At 44.5% G+C, this 17,201-nt stretch overlaps 1 long non-coding RNA gene across 1 annotated transcript; it reads left to right on the top strand.

Moving 5' to 3' along the window:
- The first annotated feature begins 747 nt into the window (after positions 1–747).
- LOC123567435 (uncharacterized) lies at positions 748–5,689 on the top strand. The gene is made up of 3 exons (XR_006690353.2): positions 748–968; positions 2,013–2,225; positions 4,655–5,689. It is a non-coding gene; the product is annotated as an uncharacterized lncRNA (long non-coding RNA).
- Positions 5,690–17,201: the final 11,512 nt, after the last annotated feature.

Here is a 17,201-nt window from a genome sequence, read left to right as displayed (position 1 = left end):
GGCCACAGTATCAGGGAAGCTGACCCAGCTCTTGCCTATTAAAAATCACAGGAACCATTGAGGGTGAGGATGCTGGATTTCAGAAGGGCCTGTTAATTGCTTACACCGTGACCTACCCTAGCTATAATGCACCGTGCAGCAATGAACTCCTGACTCTAGCTAGGCCAATCTGACTTGCTAATGGCAACTTAGAATTGAGGCCAAGAAACACTGGGCCTTGTCTGGTAGGGGCTAGAATTGTGAAGTGATGTAAGCCTAGGCCAGATGGTCACGCCTGGTGAAGCTCAGAAAGAGAGAATGAAGGAGAACCTCAGAGGAGCAGAGATGAGAGACGCCCAAAAAACAAACAGCAGTTATGGGTCCTGACTCCCACTCCAGCTCCCATCTTTTTGTGGTCTATACAAAACCCAGTATCTACACAAGCCCTTCTTTCTTTTTTCTGGTTGACTTGAACTAATTGAGTGGGTTGCTTTTGCAACCGAGAAGCCTTCACTAAGACCCTCCCCCTCTCCACAGAGCTGAGAGATGAAGCAGGCAGCGGCGCACCGTTGGAAGGTCAGGGAGAGGGTTACCAAGAACCTAAAGATATTGTTTCCTTCTCTGTAGGAGATGGTGCTTGTCAGTCTGTGATTTTCTGTGAATCGGATCTCACAATCACAGATATGCCTCTGCCCCCACCTCCCCACTGCAGATAAACATAGCAACCGTTGCCAACCTTCACCTTCACTGAACTTCATTTCCTCTCTTGCACTTGAGCCTAGAGGAGACAGAAACAAGCTCAAAGCCTTGTTAACGTGAGTCTGCCAGGCATGGTGGGGCAGGCCTGTGATCCCAGCTACTCAGGAGGCTGAGGGAGAAGGATCCCTTGAGCCCAGGAGTTCAAGGCTGCAATGAGCTATGATCACGCCACTGCACTCCAGCCTGGATGACACAGCGAGAGTCAAAACAAAACCAACAGCCTTGTTAAGGTGAATCTAACTGGGCTTTGACTTACCTTCTCTTTTTTGGCAGGTAGAAGGTTTTTGGAAGGTAGAAGGATGCGTTGCAATGATTCCCCCACTTCATTCACTAGCACACCACCTTCATGATTTTTGACATTTCCACGCATCAGTTTTCCTATTATTTTCTTAATTAGACTTTATTATTTTCTTATCTTCGCCTATGATATTTTTGAATGAAACCATGGCTTTGCAATACATATTATATTTTTTCAAATATACATTAAAATGCAAAACTATTAAAATAATTTTTTTTTTTACACCACCTAAGATCATTTTATGTGTACCACCTTAGGAAACAAGGCCACACAGGCTTTGGAATCAGGCAGGCCTGTTCAGATAATACTTGTGTGTCCTTGGGCAAGACACACTCTCTAACCTCCAATTGGGTCATAATAAGTGTGTCTTCCTTAGGATTTTGGTGAGGGCTAGATGGGTCAATTTGTGTGTGTGTGTCTGTGTGTGTGTTGTGCATCTGTGTTTGTAGATGTGGGTCTCACTATGTTGCTCAGGCTGGTCTCGAACTCCTGGGCTCAAACGATCCTCCTGCCTCGACCTTTCAAGTACTGGAATTACTTGAGCCACTGCACCCAGCCCTCAATGGGATAATTTAAACACTGTGTTTCAACTGCCTGGCATATGTGTTAACACCTAGTAAGTACTCAGTCAGTGTTAACCATTGTTGTTCCTGCGCTCTCTATTTCTTCACTTGCTCTGTTTCTCTTTATTTCCTTTCTTTCCTTTTTGGTCTGTTTGAAACAGGAACCAGCATGAAATGGGTTTGCTTACTGGAGTCTATGGAATTTATATAAAGCCCTCAGGGACCAGGACAGAAAGGTAAGTGTGGAGAGCCTGCTAGGTCCGGGTGTGTATGATAGAACCTAACGAGGTGACTTATTATCCCATCGTGCTTATGTGGTTATAGAACCTGCTTTAAAGGTTCAAAGCCCTCATGGACATTATCTAGCTCATCTCTATGAAGTGTGGACAAGTGTTATCTTCCTCATTTTTCAGGTGGAGAAATCAAGACCCCAACAGAGGGCTGACCCGGTTACTCAGCAATAACGTGGCAGAAACGCACAAAAGAGTCCGTGGCTTCACAGGCCAAGATGTTGACTTAGCGCAGCACTCCCCACATGGACGTGGAAGGTGGTAACGGAAGTGAGCAAAAAAGTGATCCCTGCACAGATAAATTGGTGAATGCTGGATTAAACAAAGTTAAAATAGGTGGGTTTTTTTTTTTTTCTGTAGGATTTCTCAGTCTTTCATAAGATAATATGCATGATGATTCTCCGAGAGAGAGAGAGAGCATACATCATTTTCCAAATGTGACCACTGAGTGTACCCACTTAGGAACTCTAACGACGGTGTTCCTCACAGCACTAGTTTGGGAAATAGTGTCTTAGTTGATCATACTGGCTTGAAAGCTACTTCTTCTAATTTCTTTTTTTTTTTTTTTTTTTTGAGACGGAGTCTCGCTCTGTCGCCCAGGCTGGAGTGCAGTGGCCGGATCTCAGCTCACTGCAAGCTCCGCCTCCCGGGTTCACGCCATTCTCCTGCCTCAGCCTCCCGAGTAGCTGGGACTACAGGCGCCCGCCACCTCGCCCGGCTAGTTTTTTGTATTTTTAGTAGAGACGGGGTTTCACCGTGTTAGCCAGGATGGTCTCGATCTCCTGACCTCGTGATCCGCCCGACTCGGCCTCCCAAAGTGCTGGGATTACAGGCTTGAGCCACCGCGCCCGGCCAATTTCTTTATGTTATAAAAGAAAGCTGCTTTTGGAATGCTGAACCAAAACCAAAACCAAAAACAAATCCTATGTCTGAGATCATCCTACCCCTGTATCGCCCTAGCCCCACCCCGGGGACTAAGATTCCATTCCGTGTCGCTTGTTGCTACTTGCCTGGGGAACTGCCTGCCTTTGATCACATGCTTACTAATGTGTAATATTTTAACTCTATTTGGCTTTTCAGTTACTTTATTTGATTTTATTTTTGAGATGGAGTTTCGCTCTTGTTGTCCGGGCTGAAATGCAACGGTGCTATCTCGGCTCATCGCAACCCCCACCTCCCGGGTTCAAGCGATTCTCCTGCCTCGGCCTCCTGAGTAACTGGGATTACAAGCGCACACCACAATACCCGGCTAATTTTGTATTTTTAGTAGAGATGGGTTTTCTCCATGTTGGTCAGGCTGGTCTTGAACTCCTGACCTCAGGTGATCCACCCGCCTTGGCCTCCCAAAGTGCTGGGATTACAGGTATGAGCCACTGCCCCCCGCCAAGTTATTTTTTTAATTTGTAATTTTTCTTTTTTTTTTTTTAATTTTGAGATTAAAAACTTAAAATAATACAAGAAAATAATGACTTTTAATTTTTAAAATGAAAGTATTGATACAAAGTTAGTGTTAGGAGAAATGTCATGTTACACAAAAAGGACGCCAAGTCCTGCAGAGGCCAGGTCACAAGGCAGGACAATAGCATCCCCACAAATAGAAGAGAAGTATCCTGTCTCCTGGCACAGACTGTTCTTCACTACCGAAGTGTTCCTTTGCTTTGATTTATAGATGAGGTGTATTGCTGAGCCATTTGAATGATCTTGACTCTGTGTTTCTCATTTAGATATTTAATATAAAATACTGTGTGGGAAGAAAAGGAAGTCATGGAAGCATCTGTTTTATAAATATGAAGTAGACACAAAGGTTTATTTCCACAGACAGCACTCCTTTATTATACCCATGTGAGAGGTCAGGGCCAATCCCACGTCACAGGCTCACACTAGGCTTGGACGTAGCACAGTGGCCGTGCTAAGGACTGACGAGCAGATGTCTCCTGCCGTAGAGGTCCCCTTGCTGTAGGAGAAATGAAGCACCGAAGGTCCCCTTGCTGTAGGAGAAATGAAGCATCCTCAGTGCAGAGGACCTGAAAAGGAGATGATGTGATGGAGGATTCACATTGTATCACTTCTGTTTTCTGAAGAGGTTTGAGATGGCTTAAAAGGAAGAGCATGCATATCAGAATTGTTTTGTTGTTGTTGTTGTTTGTTTTGTTTTGTTTTTGTTTGTGTTTGAGACAGAGTCTCACTTTGTTGCCCAGGCTGGAGTGCGGTGGTGCCATCTCGGCTCACTGCAACCTCTGCCTCCCGGGTTCAAGCAGTTCTCTTGCCTCAGCCTCCCGAGTAGCTGGGATTACAGGCATCTGCCACCACGCCCAGCTGAGTTTTGTATTTTTAGTAGAGACGGGGTTTCACCATGTTGGCCAGGCTGGTCTCGATCTCCTGACCTCAGGCAATCTGCCCATCTCTGCCTCCCAAAGTGCTGGGATTACAGGCATGAGCCACCATGCCTGGCCAATTCCAGAGACTTTAATCACAAAAGTCTAAAAAGAATGAGGATACTATAAGACTCAGCACTGTCCATTCAAAATGAACAAATGTTAACACTTAGTCATCTGCTCTCTAGACCTTAAAAATAAAAAGAAGGAATGAAACATTACAGATAAAGTTGAAGTCCCTGTAACAATGTGATGGGCTAGCTATGCTACAGTAACAAACATATACTCCCAAAATTTCAGTGGCTTAAGGAGACAGAGGTTCATTTCTCAGTCATGCCTCACGTTCACTGTGGCTCATTTGGAAACTGTTGTACACTGTCTTCCCTCCAGGACCCAGGGGATGAAGTGGACTGAAACACGGAAATCTGACACATTGACGATCGCTGCAGCAAAGGGAAGAGCTCGGCAAACTGTGCGTATCATTCTTAGATCTTCCACCCAAAAGTGACACTTCCAGTTACATTTTATTGGCCACAGTAAGTCATATGGTTGTGCCTAACTTCAAAGAATGTAGGGACATACAATCCTACCATGTACTGGAAGGAAATCCAGAAGATTCTTTTTTTTTTTTTTTTTTTTTTTTTTTTTTTTTTTTTTTTGAGACGGAGTCTTGCTCTGTCGCCAGGCTGGAGTGCAATGGTGCGATCTCGGCACACTGCAACCTCCACCTCCTGGGTTCAGGCGATTCCCCTGCCTTGGCCTCCTGAGTAGCTGTGACTACAGGCACCGCCACCACGCCTGGCTAATTTTTTTTTTTTTGTATTTTAATAGAGACAGGGTTTCACCATGTTAGCCAGGATGGTCTCGATCTCCTGACCTTGTGATCCGCCTGCCTCAGCCTCCCAAAGTGCTGGGATTATAGGCATGAGCCACCGCGCCTGGCCAGAAAGATTCTTAAAGAGAATCTAATGACTTCCCTCTCCCGCTAGAAGCAGCCACATGAATGTGATGTGTATCTAAACCCTATTTTATATTTTCACTACAAATACACTGTAATATATGGTGTTCATTTGCATATTTTATAAAATATTTGTTATGGGATCATCCTTTTATAATGTTGTACCATTTTGAGTCAATATTTTATTTTCAGGATTTATCAATGCTGAATCATACAGATCTAGTTCACTGATTTAAACTGTTATATAGAATATTCCACATTAGAAATATACTGTGTTGGGAGGCCGAGGCAGGCGGATCACGAGATCGGCAGATCGCGACCATCCTGGCTAACACGGTGAAACCCCGTCTCTACTAAAAATACAAAAAAATTAGCCGGGTGTGGTGGTGGGCGCCTATAGTCCCAGCTGCTTGTGAGGCTGAGGCAGGAGAATGGCGTTAACCCGGGAGGCAGAGCTTGCAGTGAGCCGAGATCACGCCACTGCACTCCAGCCTGGGCGGCAGAGTGAGACTCCATCTCAAAAAAATAATAATAAAAAATAAAAAAATAGAAATATACTGTGATTTATTTGTCTATTCTCCTACAAATGAACAAAGTATTTCCAATTTTTTTTTTTTTTTTTTTTTTTTTTGAGATGGAGTTTCACCCTGTTGCCCAGGCTGGAGTACAGTGGCACAATCTTGGCTCACTGCAACCTCCACGTCCCAGGTTCAAGTGATTCTCCTGCCTCAGCCTCCCTAGTAGCTAGGATTACAGGTGTGCACCACCACATCTGCCTAATTGTTTTTGTATCTTTAGTAGAGATGGGATTTCACCATATTGACCAGGCTGGTCTTGAACTCCTGACCTTGTGATCCGCCCACCTCAGCCTCCCAAAGTGCTGGGATTACAGGCATGAGCCGCCATGCCCGGCCTCCAGTTTTTTTTATTATTACTAGTAGTGAGGCATTATAAATATGTTTGGGAGAGTCCCTTGTGGTTTTTCTTAACTGGGTTTAACAAGACCAACTCTAATGTCATAATGCAACCATTGTATGTAATAATTAACTTTTCTCCTATGTATCTAGAATGATACTAGTTATGTACCATCCTTGGGAGAGTTGAGGAAAATAATCATTCAAATAATTTTCTGTGTTCTATGGTTCAGAAGAAGAATCTCAGTTGAGAAAAGCTGATTTGAATATGACCTAGAAATGGATTGCAAAGTTTTAGACTATGGACATTTTCAAGTTTTCTAGATGTTGTCAAGTTATTCTCACAAATGACCTTGTCCTTTACACTTCGGCCAGATGAGCATGAGAGTTCTCATTTTCATACATCTTTGTCAACATTTGCTGTTGTCAAACATTTACTTTTGGCCAGTTCCATGGGTGCGAAATTGTATCTTATTGTTGTTTTTAAATTGTGTGTCCCCGGTTGCTAGTGAGTGGAGCCTTTTTTCACATTTGCCCATTGAGTTTCTTTTTCTGCACAGTACTGTTCAAATTCTTTGCCCATTTCTCTGCTGGGCTGTTTATGCTTTTCCTATTGATTTTTAGTAGGCTTTTTTTTTTTTTTTTTTGAGACAGAATTTCACCTTGTTGTCCAGGCTAGAGCGCAATGGCATGATCTTAACTCACTGCAACCTCTGCCTGCCAGGTTCAAGCGATTCTCCTGCCTCAGCCTTCTGAGTAGCTGGGATTACAGGCACCCACCACCATGCCCAGCTAATTTTTGTATTTTTACTAGAGATGGGATTTCACCATGTTGGCCAGGCTGGTCTTGAACTCCTGACCTCAGGTTATCCACCTGCCTCGGCCTCCCAAAGTGGTGGGATTACAGGCATGAGCCACCCCACCCAGCTCTTTATTAGTTTTTTGTATCTTTTGAATCTAATGCTTTGTCTGTTACACATGTGGCCATCTCCCGGTGATTCTGGTATACCCTCCCCCTATACATCAACCACAACCACCAACCATTCTTTCTGTTGTTTTTGAGACAGGATCTCCTCACTCTGTTGCCCAGACTGGAGTGCAGTGGTGATCTGGACTCACTGCAACCTCCACCTCCCACGCTCAAGCGATTCTCCTGCCTCAGCCTGTCAAGTATCTGGGACTCCAGGCATTATGCCACCACACCTGGCTAATTTTTGCATTTTTTGTAGAGACGAGATTTTGCCATGTTGCCCAGGTTGGTCTTGAACTCCTGAGCTCAGGACTATGTTTAACCCAACACAACCTTGTCCAGATCTAGCCATTCAAACATTTCTTACAATTTAGGCAAGTACAGAATACATCCTGTGTTCATGGCAGGGGTTACTTAGGGATAGAAGGAATATATAAAATGAGTCTATATATTCTTTTGTTTCATTTTTTTATTTTAAAAAGTTTTCTTTTGTTGTTTTTTGTTTGTTTGTTTGTTTTTTATAGAGACAGGGTCTTGCTATGTTGCCCAGGCTGAGGACAGAATCCTGGGCTCAAGAGTCTCTGTCTATATAGACTCATTTTATGTATTCCTTCTATCCCTAAATAACCCCCTCCATGAACAGAGGATGTATTCTATACTTGCCTACATTGCAAGGAATATTTGAACGGCTAGATCTGGACAAGGTTGTGTTGGGTTAAGCACGGTTATTGTTACCCAAAGATCAACCGGTCCAAATGCTCTTCTCATAGAGGCCTTCTTTGACCTAGCAGGCAATGGAAGTGTTTAAAATAAGTTGATTAGTTCCTTAAATGAAACGGAATTTGTGGCTACTCTCTAACAGACCACGGCTGAGCAGTCAATGGTACCCTGTGCTCATGAATTGACTAGTGTCTTGCAAAGGAACCGTGAGCTGAAAAGACATTCTACGTGCAAAAACAGTGTGGTAATTATAGGAGTAAGTGGAGAGTCAATTTCTCCTTAAAACATCATCATTCTTAAAATAGACTCAGTGCAGGGGTGTTGGGATTATGATGTTATATTACGGTATTTACGGTATTGTTTTCCCTTCTCTATTCTCCAAGTATTCTATAATGGACTTACACTATATTAATAATTCAAAAATCATAATGAGAAGCAAAACCAAAATGTAACCCACTGTGATTATAAGGATTCTCAGTTTCTTAAGTAGGTGTTCATCTCAAGCAGTAAAAGGGGCGGGGAAAAATCCCAGGCAGAAAACTATAAGGGTCTTTCCCATTTGCAAGCTTTTCAAAGTCAAGTTGAAAGTGCTAGAAAACGGAAGCTTTACGTCGAAAATGGGGGAGGAAGTCGCCAAATGCTGTGAATGAAAAGTATAAAGAGGAAGAAATGGTGATGGAAGGGGAGGAACAGAATGGAGGAAGAAGGAAGAGGGAGGCTTGGCCACGTTCAAGGGTGTCCTGGAATAGGAGGTGTGTGTGCCTGGGGGAGCCAGGCAGCCAGGAACAGAGGAAAGAATACAGGGAGATTTGATGTCCAAGACTCGTGTGGAAGCCGTGGCTCTGCCCTTTGCCAGTGTTTGGTCGTGAGCTCTTGGCACAGCCTGGTCTGTGAAATAAAGGGGCATGCAGGGTCGTCCTGTGACCCATGTGTGATGACATTATAGGAAAACATTTGGGGAATCCAGAGGTTCTGTCCACAGGTTACTTAGTCTTAATGAGAAAAGGGCTTGACCTCAGCCTCTTGAAGAAGGTAAAAAAAGGGAGAGAGAAAAGGGCAGCGGAGGAGTGCTAGTAAAGAGCAGAAAGAGAAAAAACTCCAGGCTGGGGCACAGTGGGAGGTGAGCATGCGAGAGAATAGCGCCAGAGCCTCCAAACATAGGGGCCCACCCATTGCCACCCCTTCCTCATTTACTGTGAGTGACCTGGGGTTATGTGCCTGCTGGGCCTCAGAAGACAGATTTGGGGGGACACTGTACATGCACTGTATATATCTAAAATCTAATCATGTTATTTTTTTCTTTTTCTTTTTCTTTTCCTTTTTTTTTTTTTTTTGAAATGGTGTCTTGCTCTGTTGCCGAGGCTGGAGTACAGTGGCAGGATCTTGGCTCACTGCAAGCTCCGCTTCCCAGGTTCAAGTGATTCTCCTACCTCCTCTCGAGTAGCTGGGATGACAGGCACGCACCACCACGTCTGGCTAATTTTTGTATTCTTAGTAAAGGCGGGGTTTCACCATGTTGGCCAGGCTGGTCTCGAACTCTTGACCTCGTGATCTGTCCGTCTCAACCTCCCAAAGTACTGGGATTACAGGCATGAGCCACTGCACTCGGCCCTCTTTTTCTTTTTCTTTTTTGAGACAGAGATTCACTTTTGTTGTCCAGGCTGGAGTGCAATGACCCGATCTCGGCTCACCACGACTTCTGCCTCCCGGGTTCAAGTGATTCTCCTGCCTCAGCCTCCTGAGTAGCTGGGATTACAAACATGTGCCACCACGTCTGGCTAATTTTTGTATTTTTAGTAGAGACGGAGTTTCTCCATGTTGGTCAGGCTGGTCTTAAACTCCCGACCTCAGGTGATCTGCCCACCTCGGCCTCCCAAAGTGTTCCAGAAGTGCTGGGCGCTGTGAACCACCATACCCGGCTTTCTTTCTCTCTCTTTTTTTTTTTTTAAAGACAGGGTCTTGCTCTGTCACCCAGCTTGGAGTGCAGTGGCATAATCATAGCTCACTATAATTTACCACCATGCTCATTTAATTATTTTTGGGTTTTTCTGTAGCGACAGGGTCTTGCAATGTTGCCCAGGCTGGTTTCAAACTCCTGGGCTCAAGTGATCCTTTTGCCTTGGTCTCCCAAAGTGCTGGGATGACAGGCTTGAGCCACCATGCCCAGACTGCTATTTCTTATTAAATCTCTTTGCACAACATTGGGAGAGCTTGCCAGCAAAGGGTAGCAAGTCATCTAGAAAGATGTATTTTGATAGGTGGAAACTTAGCACCAAATGAAGAGGGATTTTTTTTTCCTGCCCCCGTGGCTCTCACTTTCTGTGGCCTGACACTTGTGTCCCTTTAGCTGCTTAAATTCCCCAAGACTCAGTTGACTTCAGGGGCAAATCACTACTTTACTGTTCTCTCCCTCGTACACCTCGAAAGCTGCGGATTGTGTTTTGGTTTTTTTCTCTCCCTAAGAGGTAGCTGTACTCTGCCTTCCTTTTAACCACAGTTCCCTAGAAAATAAGAACTGCGACAAACAAAAGGAGATGGGTACAGGAATAGGCCTTACTCCTCTTCTCCTTTGGTTCCTCAACCCTAGATCCCAGGGACCCTAACCATGGTTGCGGTTTTCATTGAGGAATTAAGGCCTACAAAGAAAATCTAATTCGCAGTAACCTAAGCCTGTCTCTTGGCTTTGAAATCCCAGCTTTAGGTAAAGCCTACCTGTTAAGTTCTTTCCTCATTCTGTTGAGGTAGCTCTTACGAGCCTCTATTTTACACATGTGGCTCCTCAGACTTAGACAGGTTAAGTCAATTTCCCAAAGTCTGCGGTGGTGTATAGTAACATTTTTAATGTTACCTTCAGTACTGGCTCTTTTTTACATGTAACTCGGTGCTTGCCAAGGAAGACAGGAATGCACACCCCCATAAGGGTATTTGAGCGTGTGTGTGTGTGTGTGTATGTGTAAGGAGGAGGTTGAAAATTATGTTCTATGTCATATTATTTATGCTCGAAAAAGAACCCATTGCTTTCATTTTGCAATGAAACTTTTACTTTTGTGGAAAGTAAAACTGGACAGAAATCTTCTTGACTGTTGGGGATCTGCAAAGATATCCTCTTCAATGTGGAGGATGTTCAGAGCAGGGAGAGTGAGGTGTTTATTTTCTATTTATCAGTCGGGGGATGTGGGTTACACACAGCAGCCTAGGCTTTGCCCGGTCTCCACGGGCCACATGCTCCTGCTTTGGCTCACTGATATTTTGTATTTAATCTAATCTTGCAATGAAATTCTTCTCAGTGCTTTGTCATTTATGACTTCACTCTTTCTCATAAATAGCCACAGTTTTTCTCCTCTATTTAATAACAGAGGAAGAAAAAACAACTGTGATATAAAATTTAAAAAATGCAATACAAGATTTTATGTATAGTATAATCTCAACTTTACTAATAATTTTTAAATGAATTTATAAAAGTTAGTATGCGAGGGAATGGACTGCAATGGAAAAGGCACAGACCTGAAGCCAGAAAGACTCAGGTGTGAATATTGTCTCTGCTCTGACTAACCGTATGAACTTGAGCAAGTTACTTAAACTTTCTGATCCCCAGTTGTTTTATCTGCGAAAATGGGGAGGGGGAAGAATTGTATTTATATCAAAGAAACTGAATTAAATTATAACTAATTAAATGAAACACTTGACACACAGAGAACCCTCAATAAATGATCTTATTATTCTAAGTAGGGAATAGAAAGAGCCTGCTTCATGGGCACGTGATCACTCCGTCAACCAGGACTCCTGACTGGGTTCAACGCTCTGCTGTTGCCTTCTTGAAGTTCTTCATAATCTGGGAATAGGGGGCCCTAGGTTTTCATTTTGCACTGGACTCCACACATTACACACGCACGGCACACACACAGAGAAAAGATTAAAAAGCAATAAACCAATTACATCAGGTTTTTTTTGAGACAGAGTCTTGCTCTGTCACTGTGGCTGGAGTGCGGTGGCGCGCTCTTGGCTCCCTGCAACCTCCACTCCTGGGTCCACGCCATTCTCCCACCTCAGCCTCCCGAGTGGCTGGGACTACGGGCGCCGCCATCATGCCCGGCTAACTTTTGTATTTTTAGTACAGGCAGGGTTTCACCATGTTGGCCAGGCTGGTCTCGAATTCCTGACCTCAAATGATCCACCCACCTCAGCTTCCCAAAGTGCTGGGATTATAGGTGTGAGCCACCACGCCCGGCCTACATCAAATGTTTAATAGAAATCAATAAAAACAAAAAGCAGTAAACCAAAATGTAAACAATGTTTAATCTCTGGATGGTTTTCTTTTTCCTTTTTTGTTTTTCTGCAGTGGGAGTGGGGTTCGCTGTGTCTCTGAGGCCGTAGTGCAGTGGCACAAGCTTGGCTCACTGCAGCTCTGCCTCCCAAGTAGCTGGAACTAGGCATGCACCACCACGTCCGGCTAATTTTTATATTTTTTGTAGAGGCAGGATTGTGCCATGTTGCCCAGGCTGGTCTGGAACTCCTGGACTCAAGTAATCCACCCACCTCGACCTCCTAAAGTGCTGGGATTACAGGCGTGAGCCACTGTGCTTGGCCTCCGGGTGGTTTTAAATGGGGACTTTCATTTCTCACACATTCTTCTGTATATTCTATATTTTCTTCAAGAAAAAATATCTTACTTTTCTAATCAGGAAAAAAAGTAATATATGCATGTGCCTTTACAAAATCGTTCTCATTGTGCAGATGAGTGAAACCAAGGTAGCAGGTGGGAAGGAAATGACTCACATAAGATCACACAGCAGTCAATGTCACATTATGACAACGCTCAGGAAACTGCACTTCCATTTTTGCACCCCACTCTCTTGGGTCTGAGTTACCCACAGTTTTTCTAACAAGAATCTCGTGGGCATCTGACTTGAGTTGGAGACCTACCACTACACTGTGCAGAAGGGGGCCCCCCTCAGAAGCCCCGTATCAATTACTAGGTGCTATCTGCACGGGGCTTACTGCTATGGGAGTTTCAGAAGTAGAAGCCACAGCCCCTGCTCTCAAAGGGCTTACAGATGCGTGCTTACAGATGCATATGAAACAGTGACGTCAGTACTGTTGTGCAGACTCTGAACGCTGTACAACAGCAGGGGAAGGAACTGGTTGCCAGAGGAGCAACCAAGAACCTTTGGCACAAAATCTGTTCACCAGGGTTGTTCATACAAGCAAAAATGCTGGAAGCTCTGCTCCTTTTAATTTCCTCCAGCCACCCGGCGTAGGCACCTGAAGGTAAACAGCATGAAGGAGAAGGAGATAGAAACGCACAAGATAGTTCTCATTTTGCATATTCCATAGTTCACAGTATTGAAGGTCTTCTTCGACAAACCCCACTGAAAAAAGTTTCTTGATTTCACCTTCGCCGTGGCTAAAAGCAGCGGCTCGCCCCCACACTTTGATTATTCCCTTCTGTACTTTCTCTTCCCCTTCTGTTTCTCTTGGTGAGGGGTCCAAATTGGAAACTTTTTTTGTCCTGCAGCCCACCATAAGTGTTCATTCTGCGAACCTACATCTATTGCATCCCTGCTTGCCTAACAGCTCTTTCCACAAGAACCAAACATTAAGTTCCTGTCAGCAGCACAGTAAATCTTCACAGGCTAATGTGTGTGTGTGTGTGTGTGTGTGTGTGTGTGTGTGTGTATACACACTTTTTTTTTTTTCTTGAGACAGAGTTTCACTCTTGTTGCCCAGGCTGGAGTGTAATGGCACGATCTTGGCTCACTGCAACCTCCGCCTCCTGGGTTCAAGCGATTCTCTCACCTCGGCCTCCTGAGTAGCTGGGATTTCAAGGCACCTGCCACCACGCCCAGCTAATTTCTGTATTTTTAGTAGAGACGGGGTTTCACCATGTTGGCCAGGCTGAGCTCGAACTCCTGACCTCAGGTGATCCACCCGCCTCGGCAGTCCAAAGTGCTGGGATGACAGGCGTGAGCCACCGTGCCCAGCCCACAGACTAATATCTTTAAGGAACTTCTAGAAATCATCTCTGGTAGAGTCATCCAGGCACAAACAAGAGGTTATGGGCTGAGATCAAGGAGAACAAGGGGAGGATTCGGCAATTACACAGCCAGGCTCAGACTGAAGGGATTCGTATGAATATTAACATTAGCTCCATTTACTGGTTTCTTTAACTCTGTGCCAGGCAGGTAATTTGCTTGATACGCATGATCTGATTTAATTTAGTTCTCATAGTGATCTTTCTAAAACAGGTACTGCGATCCCCACCTTCACAGGGAGAACGGAAGCAAAGTAAGCTGCTCAAAAACACAGCTAGTCAACACCCCCAGAATGTGCCAGGCCAAGAGCGAACTCTCATGTAAACTGTGGACTTTGGGTGATAATGACGTGTCAACGTAGGTTCAATGACTGCAACAAATGCGCCACTCTGGTGTGGGATGTTGACCGTGTGGGAGGCCGTGAGTTGGGGTGATAGAGGAGAACTCTCTGTACTTTCTGATTGATTTTGCTGAGAACCTAAAACAGTTCTAAAAAAAACAAAGTCTATTTACACACACACACACACACACACACACACACACACCCCTAGTAAACAACAGGACCGGGAGTCAAAACTACGTCTGTCTCCTTAGGGGATGGTGAGTTATTATCAACAACATGTTGAACTCCACTGTACAAGCAGCAATGATGACGTGTGTGCGTGTGTGTGCGCGTGTGTGTGCATGCTTGTGCGTGTGTGTGCACTCGTGTGTGTTGCGTGTGTGTGCACGTGTGCGTGCGCTTGTGTGTGCACGCGTGTGTGTGTGCGTGTGTGTGCGCATGTGCACATGTGCTGTGCATGTATTGAGGATTGGGGGGGTCTATGTTAAAAAAGAAAGAATTGGAAGGAAGAAATTTCAAATTGAGTCCTGGCTCCGTCACCAGCTGTGTGATCCTGGACAGGACACTTTGGTTTTACCTTCCTCATCTGTAAATTGCTACTGGGTCATTGTGAAGATCAAATCAAATAAAATATGTACAAAGTACTCTGAAAGCATAAAGTACTCTGACAGCAACTATTCCTGTGTTAGTTTCTCTCTCTCTCTCTCTCTCTCTCTCTCTCTCACACACACACACTCAGATGTACATATCTGTGTGATTAAAGGGATAGCCAGGAAGCTCATCTCGCAAGTCTCTAGTCCCACCTTAACACTGAACTGCTTCTCTCATTTGTAAAATGAAGTGGTGGTTGAACTGGTGCCTCCATTGGAGGGTTTGTTGTGGTTTTCTTGAGACTTTAAGCTCTGATTTCCATCCTCTACTCAGAACTCCATTCCTACGCTCCCACCCAGTCTTAGAGACTTGGCTGCTGTTTCTTCTGTCCACTCTCCATTGCCACCTTCAAGCTTGCATCCTCTCCTCCCCACACCCGGACCGGAGTCTGCTGTGCAATTTGAGACACAGTACATCAGTGACATTCAGGCATCTCTGTCTGAGGAACACTTTGTGGTTTCCCCGCCATTTAGAAAAGCTTTTAGTTATAGAATTTTTCCAACATACACAAAAACAGAGAGAGTAATATATCTTCATGTACCCAAAACCCATTTTCAACAATTATCAACACACAAGCAATCTAGTTTCATCCGTATTCCCACTCACCACCCTACCACTGGATTATTTTGAAGCAAATACAACATATTGTTCCATCTCAAATAATCTCTAAAAACAATGACTCTTTTTATTAACATAGCCAAAATACCATATATCACCTAAAGTTAACAAAATATCCTTAATAATATTAGATATCTAATCAGTATTCAAATGTCCCTGGTTATCTGGTATAGGTTTTATTATTCAGTTGGTTTGTTTGCAACATAATCCAAAGTCTATACGCTGTATTTGGTTGATATGTCTCTTAGGTGTTTTTTTTCCTTTCTTTTTCTTTTTTTTTTTTGTTTTTTGAGATGAGTCTCCCTCTGTCGCCCAGGCTGGGTGCGGTGACGTGACCACAGCTCACTGCAGCCTTGAACTTCTGGGCTCAAGCAGTCCTCCCAACTCAACCTCCCTAGTAGCTGGAACTACAGCTGCTTGCCACCACACCAGGCTAATTTTTTTTTTCGAGACAGAGTTTCACTCTTGCCACCCAGGAGGGCAATGGCACGATATTGGCTCACTGCAACCTCCGCTTCCTGGGTTCAAGCAATTCTTCTGCCTCAGCATCCCGGGTAGCTGGGATTACAGGCATGCACCATATGCCTGGCTAATATTTGTATTTTAGTGAAGATGGGGTTTCACCACATTGGCCAGGCTGGTCTCAAACTCCTGACCTCAGGTGATCCACCCGCCTCAGCCTCCCAAAATGCTGGGATTACAGGTGTGAGCCACCGCGCCCAGCCTAGGCTGATTAAAAAAATATATATTTGTAGAGACAGAATCTCCTTATGCTGCCCAGGCTGGTCTCGAACTCCTGGACTTAAGTGATCCACCTGCCTCAGCCTCCTGAAGTGCTGGGATTATAGATGTGAGTTGCTGCGCCCGGGCCTGTCTCTTAAGTTTTCATCTATGAATTCCTTCTTCTTTTCTTTTTCCCTCTAATTTATTTGTTGAAGAAACCAGGTCAGGTTGTTTGCACTGTAGAATTTCCCAGGTTTAATCCATCCCTGAGTATCTTTAATATATTCCTATCTTCCCTGTGTTTCCTATAAACTGGAAATTAGATCTAAAGCATATTCAGTTTCAATATTTTTGGCAAGAATGCCTCATAGGTGCGGTGTCTGAGGAACACTTTGTCAGTGAAAAAGGCCTTGTGGGCCAGCATCCCGTCATGCCTGGATAAGTGGCTGTAATTTTGACTGTGCTTTGTAAACATTCTTTTTCCTATTCTTTTTTTTCCCCCTTATTTATTGACTTATTTTTATTTATTTTGAAGGAGTTTCACTCTTGTCGCCCAGGCTGGAGTGCAATGGCACGATCTTGACTCTTGAATCCGCCTTCCGGGTTCAAGAGATTCTCCTGCCTCAGCCTCCCAAGTAGCTGGGATTACAGGTGCCTGCCACCATGCCTGGCTAATTTTGAGTGTGTGTGTGTGTGTGTATGTGTGTGTGTGTGTGTGTGTGTGTGTTTAGTAGAGACGGGGTTTCATCATGTTGGCCAGGTTGGTCTTGAGCTCCTGACCTCAGGTGATCCACCCGCCTAGGCCTCCCAAAGTGCTGGGATTACAGGTGTGAGACACCGCCCTGGCCTTTTTTTCCTTTTTTAAATATCACTTCCAGACTTGAAACCTCCACCCAATTTTGTGTGTCTTGGGGTTGCCCAGCCCACACACACCAGCCCTCAGAGGCTTATCGCCCATGCCTCCTGAGCAGAAGTCCATTGGTTCCCAAGAGGTGCCTTAAGGGGCAG

Source organism: Macaca fascicularis, chromosome 11, assembly GCF_037993035.2.
Source record: "Macaca fascicularis isolate 582-1 chromosome 11, T2T-MFA8v1.1".
Lineage (NCBI taxonomy): Eukaryota > Metazoa > Chordata > Mammalia > Primates > Cercopithecidae > Macaca > Macaca fascicularis.
This window is presented reverse-complemented; position numbering and strand designations above follow the sequence as displayed.